The sequence below is a fragment of the Adiantum capillus-veneris genome, chromosome 9 (genome assembly GCF_014529385.1).
Source record: "Adiantum capillus-veneris isolate H3 chromosome 9, ASM1452938v2, whole genome shotgun sequence".
Taxonomy (NCBI): Eukaryota; Viridiplantae; Streptophyta; class Polypodiopsida; order Polypodiales; family Pteridaceae; genus Adiantum; species Adiantum capillus-veneris.
In genome coordinates, this window is record NC_140939.1 from 6,854,275 (window position 1) to 6,874,981 (window position 20,707).

The following is a 20,707-nucleotide window of genomic DNA, read 5'->3' on the forward strand; positions in this document are numbered from 1 at the left end:
TGTGTATGCTAGAGAGAGAGAGAGAGAGAGAGTGTGATCGAGCATTGAGGAGGCATCGACGGTTGAGCACGGCATCAACGGTGACTCCTTCTTCTTCACAGCATGGGATCCTTCACGATGGAAGCATTGAGCAGTGAATGACACACCCCTACCCCTTTGAGCTTGTTAGGCTCTTCTAGTCATGTTTTTGCAGCCTTTTGAGGCTCGCACACAGTGCATAGGCACGTATGACAAAGCGTACATAGGGTTAAATTTTACTGCGTAAATTCTTTCATTCTTTCTATGACTCTTCATAAGTTTGTTAAAGTGCACTAGTCTGAGTTTAGGCTTTCCCCGTGGAGTTTTGGTCATTTTTGAAAGTCAATGAGGCGTCTTTAGAATGTATGTGAGCATCATTGGTCTTAAGCCAATCCATTCCTAGGATTCCATCATAGATTCTTATGGGTAAGACTCTAAAGCTTGCAAAATTATTGTGACCATCCAAAACAAAATTCAAGCTACCCACTGAGGTAGAAGATTTAACCTTCCTACCCATAGCTATTTCCACTGTAAGGTCTGTATCAGGGTGTTCATGCAAAATGAGATTTCTGGTGCACCTAGGAGATATGAAAGAATGTGTACTCCAGAATCAATCAATAAGGTAAAATAGTTACCTTGATACTCTGTTGGGGTTTAAATTACTCAAAATTGTTTATTTACTCAACATGAACATACGCATTTGCCTGATTTCCTTCGTCTCTAGCCCCTTGAGCTCTGTTAACTTGAGGTCTTCCTTGAGGTATGTGATTTTCTCCTCCTCCTGGATGAGGTTGTCGATTGACATTTCCATTGTTGTTATTGTTGGTAGGCGGTCCATTCTTGACAAAAGGTGGATTGCCTAGTCTAAAGTTCCCTTGGTTTTGAGGTTCTCTGATTTTGGTTAAAATTCTGTTGATTGAAGCTCCTTTGAATTGTAGACGGTCTAGGTCTAAAATTTCCAAAATTTTGATTTGGGTTGAAGTTCCTAGGTTCATAATTGTCCACTAATCTTGTGAAGCTTGTGTTGTTAAATGGACAATCTCTGGACTGATGGTTAGGATCAAGACAAGTGTAACACAAATGATCTCGTATGGCCTTCATACGTAATAAGATCTCTCTTTGTTGCTATGGACTTCCAAACCTTTGTTCTTCCTCGGGAAGAGGCCGTTTGATTTCATCAACAAGAGCAGGTTCTGGTTTCCTCTTTCTGGTATTAGATAACTCTAGTTCAATGGGTTTTCTTGCATCAAGGACATATGCAAAGTTGGTATGATGAACACTCTGGAGTCTAGTCTTCATAGGATTATGTAACCCTGACACAAATTGAGCTACCTTGACCTCTTGAGTCAAGAAATGTTGATAGTATGACTCCAGATCTCTGGTTCCTTGAGTACAATCAAGAAACTCATTCATACGGTTTGAATGATAAAATTTTTTCTGATAGTTCTTTTGAACTGGGTTTTAAGATAATCCCAAGTTGCCACATTGTTAATCCTCACGCACATTCCTATCACCTACGACGGACATTGTATTATTTATTTGGTAGAGTCAGGTACCGGTCTTGTCAGTCCAATAGGAAAAGGGTAAGAGTGATCGCCGATGAGAGGCACACTCTAACTGGAACATTCAAGGGATTAGTTGGGTAAGCATGGGCGCCCAAGTGTGAATGGGGCGAGCTCATATAAAAGTCAACTAAACCTAAAATTCACTCATTCCCTCATTTGTGCAATTGAAGAGTGCTCTTGCTCCATCTCCATCTTCTTCTTCTTCATCTCCTTGTGTGTGTGTGTGTGTGTGTGTGTGTGTGTGTGTGTGTGTGTGTATGGGTGAGAGAGAGAGAGAGAGAGAGAGAGAGAGTGCGATCGAGCATTGCGGCAGCACGATGGCGGCGAGGCGGTTGAGCACGGCGTAGCGGCATCTCCCTCTTCTTCGCGGCAAGGAATCCTCCACGACAGGAAGCGTAGAGCGGTGAGTGACACACCAATGCCATCTTTGAGCTTACTAGTTTAGGCTTGTTGTGTGCTTGGAGCCATTTGTGGCTCGCACACAGTGTATCGGCAAGTTCCTTGCATTGACATGTGCAACATACGCGCACATTTTTGGTGCCGTTGGTATTTTTTTTGTTAATGAAGTTTTCAAAGGTACTGTGTTTTTTCTTTGTGTAAGGTGTTAGTATTAAGGTTGTTAGTTCTGTGTAATGTAATGTACGGTAAGTAGGAAGTAGATCTATGAGAGCTAATAGAGTGTGTTAGTGTGTAACAGTAGGTGTATTAGTTGGAAGTAGGTAGGTAGAGTGTGTGTGTGCTCTCGCGCAGGCCGCGGCGACCTTATCCTTTTTTCTTTTTTTCTTTTATTTTTTTTTTAAAAAAATTAAAAAAAATATTTAAAGGTAGGATCGGGATCAAGAATATCTCCCAGACCGGAGTCCAGACCCAAGCCCAAGCTCACGCTCAAGCTTAGGCATCTATCGCCCTTTAAAATTACGAATTTTAGCTTCACACGTAGCTAAAAATCGGCTTTTTTGAGGACCAACGGAGCTTCAGGTGACCGAACGTTGTGCTCTAAAGCACACCACGACCCTCTGAGTGATACGCTTGTTTTGAGCTATCACACACTTTAATCAAAAAATCGATCATTCAAAAATATTAAAAAACATAAAAAAAGAGTGAAAAGGGACGCCTAAAAAAGTAAGCGGTCAACCTTCGAGGTTATTCGCCGACGCTTGTAGGTTGTCAAAGGCACATGCATCTGTGCTCTGGTCGTATGCTAGAGACGGAGCAACTAGAGAGAATTTTGACTTATGCGAGTTCTCAATATCCACCTACCTTAGGTTCCGGGCCCTCGACGGGGACCCAAGGTAGTACAAACCAAGACCCGAACATAGCGGCTAGTGACTCTTCCTCTGACTACGACGTCATGGAGGGTTTCCCAATGCCTAATCCCGATAGCTCAAGCCAAGACATGCATGCCATGGGCCCACGGTCCGGGCCGAGCGTGCTTAGCCGCTTGAAGGAAACCTTTAGTAGAGCCACTCGCTTTGAACATGGAGCTAATGATGTAAATGAGGCGGGTGGGGAAGTAAATTCTCCATTCATGACCAACGTAGAGCCTATGCCCTTAGAGAATGTGCACGTGAATACTTCATTCACTGCACCTCCTAACTCTTCAGAGTTATTTCCCTCCGAGGTCATATTACCCGATAGTAGAAGCCTTGCCGAAGTGCAAGAGGTTGAGCGGTATATCCTTGTAGCGAGGGAAAAGGAAATCAAGAGCTTACGCAAGGCGAAGCAATGAAGAGATTTAAAAGCTAAAGCCCCTATGTCAATACCCTTGCTAAGAGAGCAATCAAGTGCTCCTGACTTAGCAACCGCTAAGGGCCAACCCCTAGAAAGCCACATTGCATCTGGTTCAAAGGACACCCCTAGCACCTCAATCCTAGATGGAGCGTTCTTAAATGAGAACTGGGAGTACAAACTACAAACAGAAACTCTGATCAACCTATACACAGCAGGTCACACCTATCACGTGGGTTGGTTAGATGTCCTACAATCCACAATGGGTGCTACTAGTGTGGAGGATCAACAACAAAGAGTTTGTGAGGGGATCAACATGCCTTCAACAGGTCTCATGAGATTCTTGGATACAGGAAAGGCTAAACAACCGACCTTATCGCAAATGGAGACTCCCTTGGTAAGTCAGATGGATCCTCCATATGTTGTTTCTCTAGGGGTCTCAGTGCAATCTGAGCCCACAAGTGATAGCTTTACCTTTCCAAGTCTAGCTCATCTTTCCCTTGATGACACCATGGCTACCATGCCTACCCCAATGATGGGCATGCCAAGAAACACACCATGGACCTCATTTGTTAGTAAAGCACCACTACATGGTAGCTCAATGCCTGCAATAGTACCTACAAGTGTGTACCAATCGTATACACCCATGGTCCTCGTACTCATGTAGTCCCTACTCCTCCCATTGTTTCAACAACCTATGCTGCACAACCACAATACCCAAGTTCTTATTTCCATGGGACTATACCGGCTAGCATTAGCATGTCAGATCCGACGTCTGCTATGCCTAGGGCCACACATATGAACTTTGGGCCACCACATGGCACAACACCGTACCAAACATGGAACCGAAGGGCTTCTTATATGCCAATACCAATGCCAATACCTACTCCACATGTAGCCTCTCGAGCACCTCCACCCACGGTTCCTACTCACTTAGGTGACTTGGCAACATTTGCTCAAGCTATTGGTCTATCTATTGCTGAGAATATGCGTAACACGCCTGATAGAGAGCCTAGAAGTAAGGCAGTACAAATAGCCAAGCTCACACAAAAATTTAGTGGAGACAGGGATGTGAGAAAGCATATCGAAGTGTGTGAACAAATATGCGGTTCTCTAGGAGAACACAATGACCTGCATAAGAGTAATGCTTTAAGCCTAACCTTAAGTGGAAAGGCAGGGGATTGGTATAGAACCCTAAGGGTGGAAGAAAAAACGATTTACCCTACTCTTAGGAGGAAAGGCAGGGGATTGGTATAGAACCCTAAGGGTGGAAGAAAAAATGATTTACCCTACTCTTAGGAGACTATTCTTGAAAGAATACATACGAGAGGGAGTGCTTTGGGGTGTAGTCTCTCAGCTCCAGAAAGCCCAACGAGAGGAAGGAGAGTCGGTGAGAGACTTTATTAATCGCTTGAAGCATTTGAATTCTCGTTGTAATCCAAATGAGCGTTTCAATAATAATCAATTTCTTGATAGATTCATTAGTGGATTACGACAAGAGGATATCTACAATGGCCTAGTCATTAGAGGTATCACCACTTGGGAAGCGGTCACCACCAATGCGATCCAATTGGAGGATAATTTGATGATTCAAGGAGAAAGAGTGTCTGTTGAGCCTAAATCTATTAGCTCGCAAGCATCGGAGCATCAGCGAATGACCCTAAAACCTATTGATAAGGAGCCAAAGATATCTGAGATGACTTTAGCAGATCTCACCAAGGCTATTCAAGAGAGTCTTAGAGACAATCGTGCTCCACAAAAAAATCGTATGTATCCAAGAGGGGAGCAACAATGGTGCTCAGTATGCTATGGACCGCATAGTACCAGTGAATGCCCTACTTTTAGAGTAAAATTCAATGGGAACTGCAATGCGTGTGGAAGGTATGGTCATCAAGCTAAGGATTGCATAGTATTTAAGCGCGCGATGGCCAATAGACCAACCTTAGCATGGACAGACACACCTCGAGTGCCTGCATTGATGCCGGCCCCACCTCTTGAACAAACAGCACAACACATGGTCCCTAGGGCCCAAAATGTTGTTCAAACAACACCCTTACCACCTCCAATGCTAGGATCGCAACCACAACGTCCGAGAATCACTTATGTGAATCAAGTGGGTTGTGAGTCATCTATTGCTTGTTTGGAAGGAAGTCAGGAAGATATAGATCCTAATATTGCCTATGGGATGGATGTGCTTGAAGAAAGTCCACAATACTACATGGAGGACTATTGGAGACAATTCAAACTTGTCTATCAAGTAGCTGCTCTTGCGGCAAGAGGCCAAAATATCAATTACACTACTAAGAGACCACCTCTTCAATGCTATGAGTATGGAGGTCCACATCCTGTAGTAGCAGAGTGTCCTATTAGGCTACGAAAGAACGCCACACTAATGCAACCAATCAAGTGAGCACGTCTACAATGCTGATACTCATGTGTAATCAATGTGGCATAGATCATTAGATTGCCCAATGTCCATATAATCCAAATGCACCGAAGATCACGCCATTAAACTTGATTGAAGTTACCGAGGAGCCATCACAAAGTACACCTGTGGTACCAGTAAACGTACTCACACGATCGATGCTCCAAAAACAAAATTATATTCTTGAGGAAAGAGACATGGCATCAATTTCCCTATCTCAGAAAAAGAAGAAAACATGAAGGAAGAGATCGCAAAAAGCAGCGAAGTTAGACCCCAGTTCAAAGACCAACATAGGGACTGGTAACGACTCCGTATATATGAACGACGCTGAAGAGGATTCTGATTCAGGCGAAACCATGGAGACCAAAACAACCACGAAGATAGAAACCAACAAGGAAGATCTTTATGAGCCACAATGGCCAGGATCCAAGAAGAAGATAGGAACTTATCCAAACCCTACAGAGGAGATCGAGTGAATCAAGCAATTAAGGAGTTTGGTAGAAGATACCCAAAGGGATCTAGAACCAGTACCTAGGCAGATCCAGATTACAGACACAGTGTTCCCTATGCAACAACAACCTCACCAAGTCCATAGACCCTTAGCCATACCAAGTGTCATCCAAAAAGAAAGTGACTTAAAGTCATGGAAAAGTGGGCATACTCACTTCTTGACGGAAAGAATGTTTACAGAGGGACTACCTAATCCTATCGAAGAAGTGGAGATCCCATCTTCCCCACGTCAAGGGACTGAGGTCCAAAAGCTACCGTTAAACATTGTCAAATTGATGGATTTCATGTCTTCAGAAGTTAGAACCACCATCATGTCCAAACTATATAAAGACCCTGAGCTAGTCTCAGCTCTTCGAGCCTTCCTCAATGGAGAACTGAAGTTTGGGCTACCACAATTTGCACAGATGAATGGAGCTGGGGAGATGCCAATAGAGGAGGAAAACTTAGATCCACAACCCAACCTAGATGAGAACCTTGTTATAGAAATACATGTTAATAAGTTGGGACAACACTTTGAGGGTGATGAATCCAATGCGACCATACCAATCACTACTAAGGGATTAACTGTGAAGGGAATCCTTGATGGTGGCGCTGGGGTTAGCATTGTCACTAAAAATTGCTGGGAAACTATGGAAAGATCTCACCTTGTGACCACAACCATAGTAGCTTCTTTAGGGACCATAGCTAGTGCTAAAAAATAGAAGCCTTGTAAAAAACGTCCCACTCGCTCCAAGAAAAGTAAGAAAATGTTGCGATAGATTCCTAAATGGCTATTGGAAGCCCAAGGCTACTATCAAGGAAATGATCAAATCTGGGTGCCAAAACGTAGATTGTGTTCTTAGCTGTCACCTACCCATGTGAGCTCAATCCTGTAGCTCCAAACAAATTAACGATCGTGGAAAGAAAAAAATCACAGAACGCTACATACCCGCTCCAGAGCTAGTTTGGGTACCGAAGAAAGAACGATTTGTTCCACCTAGCTCAGGAAGAGGGGAGTCCCATGAAGCTTCTAGCTCCTCATGTAATGCATCCTTAGAGGTAAAAGCTTCTCCACAGCCTCCACCTACAATAGTGGACCTCCATGAAGCTACAAAGGAATCCACACCTCCCAGTGTTCAAGAATCACCCGATGAACCACTTCAAGTTCGATCTTGAAAGAGTACCTTACTGCCCTTGCAACTCGACGACGCACCCAAGGTAATAGAAAACTACTGGAAAAAATCCTCACCTATTACCAACTGGAACAATTGGTTTCAAAGGGTGACGAGCACATTTCAAATGGTATGATCTACCCAAGGAAGGGGGGAGTGTTTGCTGACAGTCATCATTCACTCACTCCCCTCTCAACCTTCCTCCCTGACCTCTCAATCTCCCAATCTTAGGGAATGTATATATAAAGCCTTATACTCACAAAAAAACAAAAATAATAAAGAGCAAGAGCAATTAGCAAATTAGTACGCACAATAAAAGTCAAAACATTGGCCCAGACCTACACATTCACATCCGGTACACTGAAACAGAAACCTATGACATTAAACACCTTTGATCCTCATCACTCGAGTGATGGTGGGTAGGTAGGATTATTACAATAGGAGTGTTTCTGTTTTAGAGTTGAGTGATTAGCAAAGTTCTTTTTTCCCGCTGATGTGCCTCCTAGAGGTATTCTTTGTGTTTCATAGTGTGTACAGGACATGTTGCTGTTGTTAGGATTTGGACCTTCATGGGATCGTTTTGTTGTTTACTCTTCAAATCAAGCTCAATTATCAACACAAACAGGTGTTTCTTGTCCATTAGCATTGCCCCTTATCTTTTTTGCATCCATGTTTGTCTGCTTAAATTGTGATTGGTAGCATAATATTCAACACATTTGCTTAGTATCAAACATTAAATTCAATGTAATTTTTTGTCATAAGCACTTGTCTAGGTTTAAAAATCAAGCAGTCCGACTAAGCTAGTTTGACCAAGCTAGGCGTTAGAGATCTTCTCTTAATACCATGGGGAATGCCTTCCTAATAATCAATGGTTACTTAGGTTCTTAATTCGATTTAGGCAGCATTGTGTGAAATATACTAGCGCTTTCCAGTGGGCTTAGTCCCTATTGACCTTTAGCTTAAGTATTATAAAGGGAGTTTACTAGTGTGGTGAGCCTAGGGAGGGTAACAGTGTTATATGACCCCCCAAAGTTACAAAATTAAAATCCTGAAAAGGAACAAACAAAAAAATCAAAGTGCCACAATGTAAAATTTTAAGCTGGAAGAGAAATCTCAGCTTGATTTGGTACTTCACTCACATGTATCGCCTATGGTACTAGAGCCCTAGAGGTTCCCAATGTGGGCGCTTTTTCTTGAAAAGCAAAAAACCCAAGGCATACAAAATAAGCACACACATCAAAATTGAATCACTGTGAAAAGACTTTGGGGAGTCAAAGAAAAGGTAATCAGTCAGGCAATGATTTCATGAGAAATTCCTTTTATCGTAGCTTAACTACAAGGTCTTCTAGGTATAGCCTCTAGTCAGCCCTCGGACATGAAATACTTGGCTCTCATGATTAAACAACTTAATTGACTACAGAAAATTGAGAAGCTTGTCCATGGTATTAATAGTCGATCTTTAGTGCCTTTCGATCGTTAAATTAGTGACCCCATACTTGTTTAATTTTTTACCTTTACAGTTGTTTATGCGTTTGATTATATTGCAATTTAATGTTTATTGCTAACAAATGGTTTAAAATTCTATTACCAATCAAATTGTTTGCCTACAATTGCATATGCTTTTTAATTGCTTATGAGAATGCAATTACTGTGCCAATGTTGTTTGCTTTTGCAGTGACTGAAGGAGGCTAAGGACATTCATCTCAAAAGCTCTTCCACCTCGACAAACGAGCTTCAACTCAATAGCTTCCGAGGACGGAATCTACATCAGGAAGGGGGGCATGTTAACCCTCACAGACATTCCTATCACCTATGACGGACATTGTATTATTTATTTGGTAGAGTCAGGTACCGGGCTTGTCGGTCCAATAGGAAAAGGGTAAGAGTGATCGCCGATGAGAGGTGCACTCTAATTGGAACATTCAAGGGATTAGTTGGCTAAGCATGGGCGCCCAAGTGTGAATGGGGCGAGCTCATATAAAAGTCAACTAAACCTAAAATTCACTCATTCTCTCACTTGTGCAATTGAAGAGTGCTCTTGCTCCATCTCCATCTTCTTCTTCTTCTTCTTCATCTCCTTGTGTGTGTGTATATGCGTGAGAGAGAGAGAGAGAGTGTGTGATCGAGCATTGCGGAAGTACGACGGTGGCGAGGCGGTTGAGCGCGGCGTAGCAGCGTCTCCCTCTTCTTCACGGCGAGGAATCCTCCACGACAGGAAGCATAGAGCGGTGAGTGACACACCAATGCCATCTTTGAGCTTACTAGTTTAGGCTTGTTGTGTGCTTGGAGCCATTTGTGGCTTGCACACAGTGTATCGGCAAGTTCCTTGCATTGACACGTGCGACATACGCGCACACACATTAGGATCAACATTGATTTTCGTGCAATGGTCTCTACACCAACACTTGGCTGTTCTCTCTAGTTTGAACTTGGTGATAATAGCTTTGTTTTATGCAGATGAATGAGCCAGATCAAAGTAATTGTCCATACGCTCAATCCAATCTTCAAGAAGTTTGCCTATATCTTTGCCTTCCCCGCTAAAGTTTCCAGGTTGAGACTTGCAAAGCATAGCATCAATGTCTCTATCAATGATGGTATGTTGAGGAACAATAGGTGCATTTGGATTAGTAGCATCCGCATTTCCTCTAGGAGGCATGGTAACGCACTGCACCATAGCAACCAAGGTCACTCTTAGTACAATATCCTAATCCGCTGGAAGTCCTTTAAACCAAATAAAATAGACAATTGAGAATAAAATAAGAGAGAGAGAATAAGAGAAAGAATAATAAATAAATTAAACCAATTTCTATGTTACAAAACTTTGGGGTTCCAAAAAGTCTGCAAAGTGTCTCGAAAGTTTCTAATAAATCTTAATAGCTCTGACATAATGCACCTGGTAGTAGCCATTGTGACATCCTTACACCAATGGAGCATAGTTATCCCATTCTTTGAGTACATCGGACGGGTGATCCTAATAATCCTTTTTGATCTTGATTGAAACATTTCATTATTAGCATGTGAATCATACCATTGTTGGGTAAGAGATCGATAGTTACACGTACTCCCATTTTGTTGTGGACTATCGCCTTCTTGTAATTGAAGTTTTCATTAAAGTAAGCAGATTCTTTTGGAAACACATTCGGTGTGTCCCACCCATTAGAGCTGTGTATATTCTCACAATCTGCAAGGCACTGGGGTCTGTTATAGGCAATATATAAAAAATTTACATAGTGAGGATTGTGGATTATGGACTTTCCAAACACATCAAAGAACAAATCCCAAGGTACCGGGCTAAAGGAATGTTGTTCATTGGTTTGGCATTGACGGCCCCATACATTGAACATGACAATGTTGAAACATCCTGTAGCCATCACTAAGGGAAGTATGTTCCTAGCTATCCATGTTTCCTTAAGGTAAGTTTATATGTACGACACTTGGTTAGTGACAATGATCTCCTTTCCTAACTTGGATTGAATCCATTTGATACTTCCAATGGGCGAGGATTTATCTCCAGGTGGTCTAAACTTGGGGTTTCTTGCAGCATAATGGTACCAAGCTCAAAATGTATTAGTCACGATACAATCCATGGACAATAAACTTTTCTTCTCTTTGCGTGGTAGTGACAAGCCGTTGCACTTCCACTCATGTTTGAAGGTGCTCCTCCACCATAAGGCGGAAGAGTATATCTTCCCATATCCCTCGAGGTAAGATGTCAGCCATCTACACACACACCCCATCACTCAAGTTAGTTAGAATGATGAAAAACCAAGATCCAAACTCAATTATTATGTCCTCAAAACAATATGAATCATATCGAAATCAATTTTTTATAACCGTAGAAAACCAAAAAGATACATAGTGTCTTTAGGGTGATACATGAATATGAAAGGGTCCTATGAATCAATTCTTGATCCCTACAACTGAGGTTCTACGCTTATATTTGTTTACATTTCGAGTTTCAAAATTTAGAACTTCAACTTGTGCACTAAAATTCACGTCTTCCTTTTCATACCATTCTTCTCCTCGTGATACATCTGTAGGCGGTATTGCATTAAAGAAGTTTATATGAGCATGACTTTCATTTACATCATCTTTGTAGAAATACCTACTCGAGTTCACTGCCATTGGATGCGCTTGAGCAAAGTTACTAATGCATCTGGGTTGGGGTTCTTGTAGTCATCAAATGTAATAGTGACATTCTGAGGATTGTATTTGAGAATGGGTCCATAGACTCTATTGAACCAGTCCAAGGGTACATAATAGAATCGGTTGCTGCCATTTGACTTCTTCCAAACTCTTGTTATGACCTTTTCAAGAAATCCATATCTTTGGTTTAGCATGAGGGCCTTCTTACTAAGAATGAGCTCTCGACTTGGTATGTCCAAAAACGAACACAGGTTAAGGTAAAGAGCATATCCCTGTACTTTGACGTCGCCTTCTTGGATATTTTCCTTGACCCAAAGCTGTGGATCGGTCATTAACCTATCAGGCACTTGTGTCCGATGTTCAGGCTGGGCTTCAACATACAATTCCCATGCTACGTAAGTGTTGAGAATAAGATAGTTTCTAGTTCCCTTTGAAGCTCGAACCACTTCCAACTCCCCAATGGATATTGAATCCAAACGCGTAATTGAAAAAGACCCTTTGTGCAAAATCACTTGGGGATTTCATCTAGACAATTAAGAAGCTCCATCTAAAAACAAGAAAAGGAGAGAGAAAACTTAGTACACATGCGAACAAAACTGAGTATGTGTCTCTTTTATTCATCAAAATTTGAATTTTAAGATTCTATTACAATATTAAGGATGTCAAAGCCAACTCTCTAAATATTCTTTTAACTCTCATAACAGGGTATTCTCTTAGACCTCCCACACGACAATGTGGTCTATCATTATCTTCTAGTTCTTCTTTCCCTATGACAGTTGCAAGAGCTTCAAATTTCTTAGCAACTTCAACAATCCTTAACATTTGGGAGGGCATTGCCAAGTAGTAAAACATGTCTTCTAGGCCGAACCACATTCTGAGTTGAAGTAGCTTGAGGTTGGAAAACCAGTCTCTTGGACTATCGGATAAAGAATTGACGGAAGGGTTCTTGGTGACAGGTAAGGTAACTACAATCAACACTCTTCCAACAAGTTGTGCTTCCTAGCATGCCAAAAGCTTTAGTCCCGATTCTAAGTAAAAGAGTTCCCAATGCATCCCTTGATAATTGAGTTGCCATATTGTTGAACACTATGACCAAAACCTCATTCCCCTAGCTAAAGCATTCAGATATCACTCTGGGAGCCATTTGTTACTACAAAACAAACGTTCAAAGAAATTACAACACTGTTGTCGAACACTTCAACCACTTCACCGTAATTGAAACCAAATACTTCCATTCAAGAAGGCAAGTCAAGAAAGTACCACCAACCAATGTCAATTATATATGCATCATAAATACAATATCATTTTTCGAACAGCATGCATGAATGCGTGCACGATGCATAACTACCCGACTAGTATCAGGCTTTAGGCTATCCCCATAACCTTAAGCATACGCTTTGATACCATGTGAGAGATACCCCTCCCCAGGGGTCTATGCACAATTTTCAATATACATCAGAGTTTTAGAAGCGTTTGCATAAAGAAGGAGTTCTCAACGCCCGACCAAGCATGGGGTTTAGGCCATGAGCCGAACTGTATCTAGAGGCACCTAACGACTAGTGCTACCCCTGAATGGGTGTTATGAATGAAAGCGTACTCAAGGAAAATATAACATTGTGGAGGGTGAATATATATGTACACCACATTGCAAGAAGAGAGAGAGAAAAAAAAATATAGTAGAGGGTGAAATAGAGTGCATAGAGACATGAGAGAATGACAACAGAGAATCTTTAAATGTCCCATCTAAGTAAAATAGGCAATCATATTTTAAATCAATGACAAAACCTGGGTATCTCATAATATAAAAAAGAATATGACAAAATAACTAGCAGAGCACCGGACCTTGTGTAGGGCAACCAGTCCACCCATTCACTTCCGCTCTACTATGGATAGAGAGAATTTCACTTTGTCGGAGCAAGCCAAAACACCTCCAACTTACCTGAGCCAGACATAAGCGGAGGCCGCTTTGTCTCCCTCCATGAACCAGAGCTTTGAAAGGATCCCAAGTACCAGTAGGTGGTAGGGTATCAGCAACAACCATACCAATTTAGACACCATGCCTCTTCGATTCCCAGCATCGGGTGTTTAGGCAAAGCTAAGACAAAATCCCCGACGTGCTAGTCGTGTACATCGTTCAACCCCCAATGCACTAATCGTGTAGATGAACCTAAAAAAAAGAAGAAGATCTAGGGACCACCCCCAATCTAGCAAAGCCCCAGCTCAACGACCCTTTTATCTAAGGCTAAGCGATGTAGGTGATCCTAGTCTTGTAGCGACACTGCCATGAGAAACATAACACGCGAGTCCATCACAATAGCACCTTCCATATGCACAAACAATCTTTTCCAAGAAGTTAGACTGTACATGGCCTCTAACCTTACACGTCTAACATAAACCATCCAAATCTCTTCATGATCTAATACCAAAACCACATATCATAATCCAATCACATCACGGGTGAGCACTCCACCCAACTCAGGTGAGGCACAACCAGTCCTACATAACCACTTTAGAACATAACATGGCTGCAAAAATTTTGGCAGTATAACCATATTCAGAAAAAAGAAACCAAGAGCCACACCGGCTTTCACCATAAAAATCACAACCATAATCCATGAGGGATCTCAGCCCTTAACCACAAATCATATTCTCACTGAACCAACTCCCACACTTGGAGTTTGACATATACACTACAGTCAAAAAGTCCACACACATAGCTCTTGAGACATGAGCTTTTTATGCATAAAATAAGTCCGACAAAAAACAAACATGCTATAAAAATCTAATTTTGATAACATCTAATCATGCAAAGTTGATGCATCATATCTACACTTCAGCTCTCTAGCACATAGAGCTAGTTTTGACCTAGAAAGGTGGAAAGAAATCATAACGATGCACACGAGGCATACACATCCATCCGTAAGGTTCCATAAATTATATGATATCATTCCATCAACATAAACATGATGCAAAACAGCTCCGACCCTTAGGTCAACCATAAACCATAACTTCACCACACATATACGAAAAACAACTTTTTGTCATTTTTGGGGACATACATAAGATGCAAATGAAGATTTTTGGCCAATGCATCAAGCTCAGCTCCATAATATAGACTAACAATCTATCACATCACTTTACCCATATGATACTCACACAACAAACGGTAACCCAAAAAGAAAGCCATTTTATCCATATCTGCCTATGCGGTTCGGATTGACTAACCATGCACCCTCACATGAGTTTATGGACATCTAATACTTGAAATCAACTCACAAAAATAAACCATAAATCATACATAAATGGCTCGGTTAATCCATGACGTCGTATGGTACTCCCCTTGGTAGCACCCCTACACACGTAGGTGAATCCGATTATGGAAGGTTTAATAATTCGCATACCCAAGGTGATAACGGAGACCTCAATACGTTTATCTTCAAGTTTATTCAATATTTTCAATTGGCTAAGTGGGTTTGCCCATCCGGTGAATCTATATAGTGGTTCTCCAAGGAGCCTAGGGTCCAAAATTTTGAACGAGTGTAATGGACAGTAAACTGTTTTTTGACCATACCTCTTAGCTCGTGCATGATTTTCACATGACACCAAAGAGAGAAAATGTTTTAAATGATTTGTTTTATCTGTGGTTTAAAGGGTTCGGGTTGATTCATAATGGTTTGTGAGTTATGACCAAAATAGTGTTCCTACCGCTTATATGACGTGAAACGAAAAGCGCTTTTTATGCACGCACGTGATCATAAACACGTCATGTGCATAAATCATCATGTTAAACATGATGAAATAATCATGGGACAACTTCATACATACTTGGAAAATCCATACATGCACTCGTATATGGAAAAACAATCACCGAGAGGGTGTTTACTATGAAAAACCGACATAGAGAGATGATGATGGCTATGGAGTTTAGAGCTTCTTGCCATGCTTTAGAATTGATTACTGGCTGTCTAAAATGCTTCTTGATTTTCCGCAAGAGATCGGTGATTAGAGCTACGTAGAGGTTTTCACCACGAGAGCTTTCGCAGAGCGCGTACACCGTGAAACGAGAGAGGAGATAGTAATCAAGTAGAGAGAGAGTATCTTTCTTCTTCTTCTTCTTCTTCTTCTTCTTCTTCTTCTTCTTCTTCTTCCCGAGAGAAGAGCTTATGGAGATGGTGTGAAGAGCTTGCACCACTCCGTATAATAGGTAAGTATTGCCTTCTAGTAGTAGACACAACAAACGACACTGAAAACTGAGCACTGCAGGTGAATTTATAGGCACTGGACAAAGCTGGAGTGAGTCCCAAGCTCAAAAACTAGCGCTAGTTTTTGAGCCAGAAATAGCTGCAAGCTTTTAGGCATTTTGCTAAACACATGGCTTGGCTTTTGGTGGTCAACTCTCCCAATTACCATTCAATTTTTATAGTAAAATTGACCAATTGAACCGTATCCGGCCAACTAATGAAACCTTGACTAGACTATGTCGCAACATGATGTCCCTACGTAATTATGATTGTCCTGTACTGCCCTGGCATATTTACGGTACTACTTTTTATAAAAATAATTCTCCTCTCATTTAGTCCCATTTTTCCTCCGGGTTGTCAATTTTAAATCCGATGGAGACTAAATTAATATTTCTATGCTTAGCTCATCCTAAAAAGCACATTGCTTTTCAAAGACGCCGAAAAGCACAAAAAGCTAATAGCGTAAAAAGAAAAAAATGAAATTTTAAAAAATTGAACCACAGATTCACTTTGTCCACTGGAACAAGAAAGCGGACCCGCTTTTCACTAAAAAGCACTAAAAATCATGAAAAGCTAAAAATAGCATGAAAAGCACTCGAAAAGCAGATTTTTACAAAATTGAATCATAGGTTTCCCGGAACACGCAGGTTAAAGATCCGACTTTGCTTTTTGCAAAAAACACATAAAAGCACAAAAAACATGAAAAATCTAAAAATAGCGGATTTTCTCAAAACTGAACCAATTGTATGTCTGACCTACTGGAACATGGAAACAACCTTGCTTTTTACTTTAGAACCTTACAATATTGTCAATCAAGCATCGTAAATCAAATTTGACAAAACGGACATTAGAATTTGTTTTTCTTATTTTCAAAAGAGACCCATATTTTGGGGATCTTACATCCCCCCACACTTGAAAAATTTGAGGTGTCCTCACCTTGACATGAAATCTGGATAATTTAGTCTCATTACATCATCACGTTCTCAAGTGGCATCTTCCTCAAGATTTGTTGGCCATTTAACAAGGTGTTCAATAATGGTCCGATTACGTAGAGGCTTAGTTCTACTTTGAAGTATCATTTCGGGATATATTGTTACCACCAAGTGACCACCTTTTATGTAGCCACGGGCCGGGCTTGTTGGACCCACTAGTAGTGGATTATGCTATTGGCCGGTCTTGTCGGTCAGGTAGGAATGGTTAAGAGTGATCGCCAATGAGAGGCGCACTCTAAAACTGGAACCTATAATGTTTGGGTAAGATTGGCTAAGTGTGGGCGCCCAAATGTGAACGAGCGAGCCCATATAAAAGTCAATCTAAACCTAAAATACCTCATTCTCTCACTTGTGCAATGCAAGAAGAGTGCTCTTGCTCCATCTCCTTCTCCGAGTCCTTTGTGTACTAGTGTGTGTGCGTGTGTGTGTGTGTGTGCGAGAGAGAGAGAGAGAGAGAGAGAGAGAGAGAGAGAGAGAGAGAGAGAGAGAGATCGAGCATTGCGGCGGCACGACGGCGGTGAGGCGGTTCAGCGTGACACAACAGCGGCTCCCTCTTCTTCGCGGCGAGGAATCCTCCACGACAACAAGCGTAGAGCAGTGAGTGACACACCATTTTCATCTTTGAGCTTACTAGTTTAGGCTAGTTGCGTACTTGGAGCCATTTGTGGCTCGCACACAGTGTTAGGCAAGTCTCTTACTTCGATACGTGCAGCAGAAGCCCACATTTTTGGCAGAGTAGTTAGCTGTACTAAGCTCAAGAGTCACCCTAAACTCTTTGTGTTAGGAAGGAAGAGGAAGAAGAAGAAGAAGAAGAAGCTATTTTCTGCAAGTTTTTATTTTCTGCATAATCTCTGTTTTTTGCCAATGTTTGCTTGCACATAATTTTTTGTACAGTTAGTAGTTAGTGTGTTAGTAGTGAATGAGTAAGTAGATAAAACAATCAGCTTGTTTTCTGCCAATGTCTGCTTTTACACAAAAAAAAATTATTTGCACAGTTAGTAGTTAGTGTGTTAGCTAGTGAATGACCAAGCAGTTAGCAGAGTAGAGAGCAGAGTAGTTAGCACAATAGTTAAGCTTAGTTAGCAGAGTAGTTAGCTGTAGAGGAGATAAGGTTAGGTTAGTTAGGAGAGTAGGTAAAGGTTTAGTGTGTGTGGCCCAAAAAGGCCACTCAAATTGCGTGAGACCATCCGCAGTATTGTTTTTTTTAAAAGTAAATTTTTTTATAAAAAAACGCTCGAGATATTTGGGACAAAAAGAAATTCGGGAATTTTAAAAAATATATATCCTAAAAGGAAGGGACCAGGATCAGGATCATTCCCCAAGCCCAAGCCCAAGCCCAGGCCTCAGTCCTATGATATATAAAGACTATGATCTCAAGTGAAGGCAAGGTGTTAGAAGCTGGACACACCCCACGGCATCTAACTACTCTGCGGATTATTTTTTTTGTAATTAGTCATTCATTGAGGAAAACCCGGTTTTTCACCTTGTAAATAGTGGGACTTACAGAAGTTTCCAGATTGTATCCCAGTTTTGATAGTTAGATGGAGTAGATGGATGATTTTGAAACTTTAGGGTTTGAGAAGTTGTAAGGTATATATATCACTTTTTGACCTTAATGAAAAACCTTTTGTCATTTTAAACAAGTTTAAGTTTGTGAGTGAGCGTACTGTTTACGGGAGAGAGAGTGTGAGCTTTGTTTTGACGCTACATGTGCTACGGTGGTCGGAATCGAGTGCGGAGGAGTGCAGTGTGTTGCCCCCGACTAGAGCTACAAGCCGATACCAACATTGCACGCGTACGGTCCGGCTTTGGGAGCTCCTTCTACGAGCTTCATCGGTAGTTTGGGTGAGCATACGTTGTCCGATTTTGCATTGCAGCATATCCACGCGTTCACATTGAGTAGAACTACACATTAGGCACTTCAGATTTCGGAAACGAAGACCTGCAGATTTTGGCCAAAACATCCTACGTGTTTCTGCACCGGGTATTTTGGGTCGTGATTTTGGTTCACAGACCTTAGGGAGAGTGGCCTATAGGTATTAGTAGGGTCTCCTTCAAGTTCTGTGGTGTTTCGGAAGTGTTTGATAGGTATTCGGCTCTATCAAGTGTTGTAGGAAGCATCCTCTTTTGTTCTCTGGAAGACTGTGACTTAGACAATTGGTAGGGACCTTTGTAGGAATTAGTTAGGAGTCGGTCGAGTGTAGGTTGACACCTTTTGCTTGCTTCCACGTGCCTGCGGGTCGAGCTTCATCCTTAGATGACATTATTTGTTAGGTGAGTTCTCGCTGTGCTGACGTCCGTCGCGGCGTATCCGTCCAACATTGGCGCCGCTGCCGGGGACGAAAACCTTAGGTAGGTGACCGAGACTAATCCTTGAGGATTGGGATTTTTGGCTTGCCAAGAGTCTCGCTTTACATTTAGATAGGATCAGAGGGTGGAGGACTCTCTAGGTCTTAGAGGGAGTCTAGGAAGCGTGTGTCTGGCCTAGATCCTTCGACTTAGGTAGAGGAGGTAGACTTAGGTAGTTTTAGGTAGTAGTCGAGTCTATAGTAGAAGTGGGAGTGGTAGAAGCGGTGAGAGGAGAGCTTGAGAGTCGAGAGAGGCCAAAAAAGTAACCAAAAACACCATTGTCACCATTTCCTCATGGTAGGTAGGAGTAGAGTAAGTAGAACATCATGATTCAGATCTAGAGTATTTCATGCATGTATACTTGCTTGGTAGAATCATTACAACTTTGTAAAAGACGCAAAAGTGTGGTTGAAAGCCTAATTGAAGTCCAAAAGATACTGTGAGTGTTTCTGATAGGCCTACAGAGCATCAGGAGCATTTCTGTCAGAAAAAAATTTAATTTTAAGCCAGGAGACATCCTACGCGTAGGATGTCTACAGGCCAATCTGGGAGGAATTTTGGGATTGTGAGTTGACTAGTGTGTTCTGAAGGTAGGGTTTACCCTAATTTCAACTGGAAAGGGAAAATTTGTCCATCTCTTGACAAGATAAGGCCAGATAAACTGAGATTGCTAGACATCCTACCCAATTAGTGCCAAAACATCAACTTGAAACCAAAACTATAATATGGCGGCATGAGTGTGTCTTGCATGATATATTGAGTGACTGAAAGGGGTTTCACCTCAGTCGGGTAAGAAAATTGGGTTCAAAGTGGACTTTAGCACTTTTGATTGAAAAAAGCAAAAACAGCTGAAGTTTGGGACTTTTGACATCTAAATCAAGATCTAACCATACCACTGGGATACTGACATCAAGGGGAAGCTGTGGAACAAATCTGGGGTCAAACAGGCCAAAAAGACATACTACGCGTACGATGTCTTCTGAGTGATTTGGGACTCCAAACTGAAATCTGAGTATACCAAGGTGATCATGATCTCAAGGAGAGCTTAAGTCTTGAGTTTAAAGCCATTCTGATGAAAAAGACATCCTACGCGTAGGATGTCTAAAGCAAGAAAGTGAAGCCATAATTGGACTTTGAGCATTGTAAGGTGTTATATAGCCTAAGGCAAGCCTGCTAGTCAATTTTGGTCCAATTTGGAGTTGCTTAGACTGATCAACACCATCACCAGGCAGTCGGAACAGATTTCTGACTCATTGACCAGCTTGTAGAAGTCCAAATCAAAAAAGTAAAAACAGTTGTAAGCTCAGCACAACAAGGGGAACCAACAGTGCAAAAATCCAGGCAAAATGCAGCAGGAGACATCCTACGCGTAGTATGTCTATTACGGCATTCTGCAGGGAAAATTTGACCTGGCCTAGACAGTGAGGTTCTATTTGGCTTACGGGTTCCAGAACTTCTTCAGAAGTAAATTTGGACCTTGGTTGCCCATTTGACAAAGCAAAGACTGAATTCAAGCTTTTTCGCATAAATTGGCCAACATCAGAGAAAAGTACTGTTTCAGATTAGCAACCTAATCCGGAAC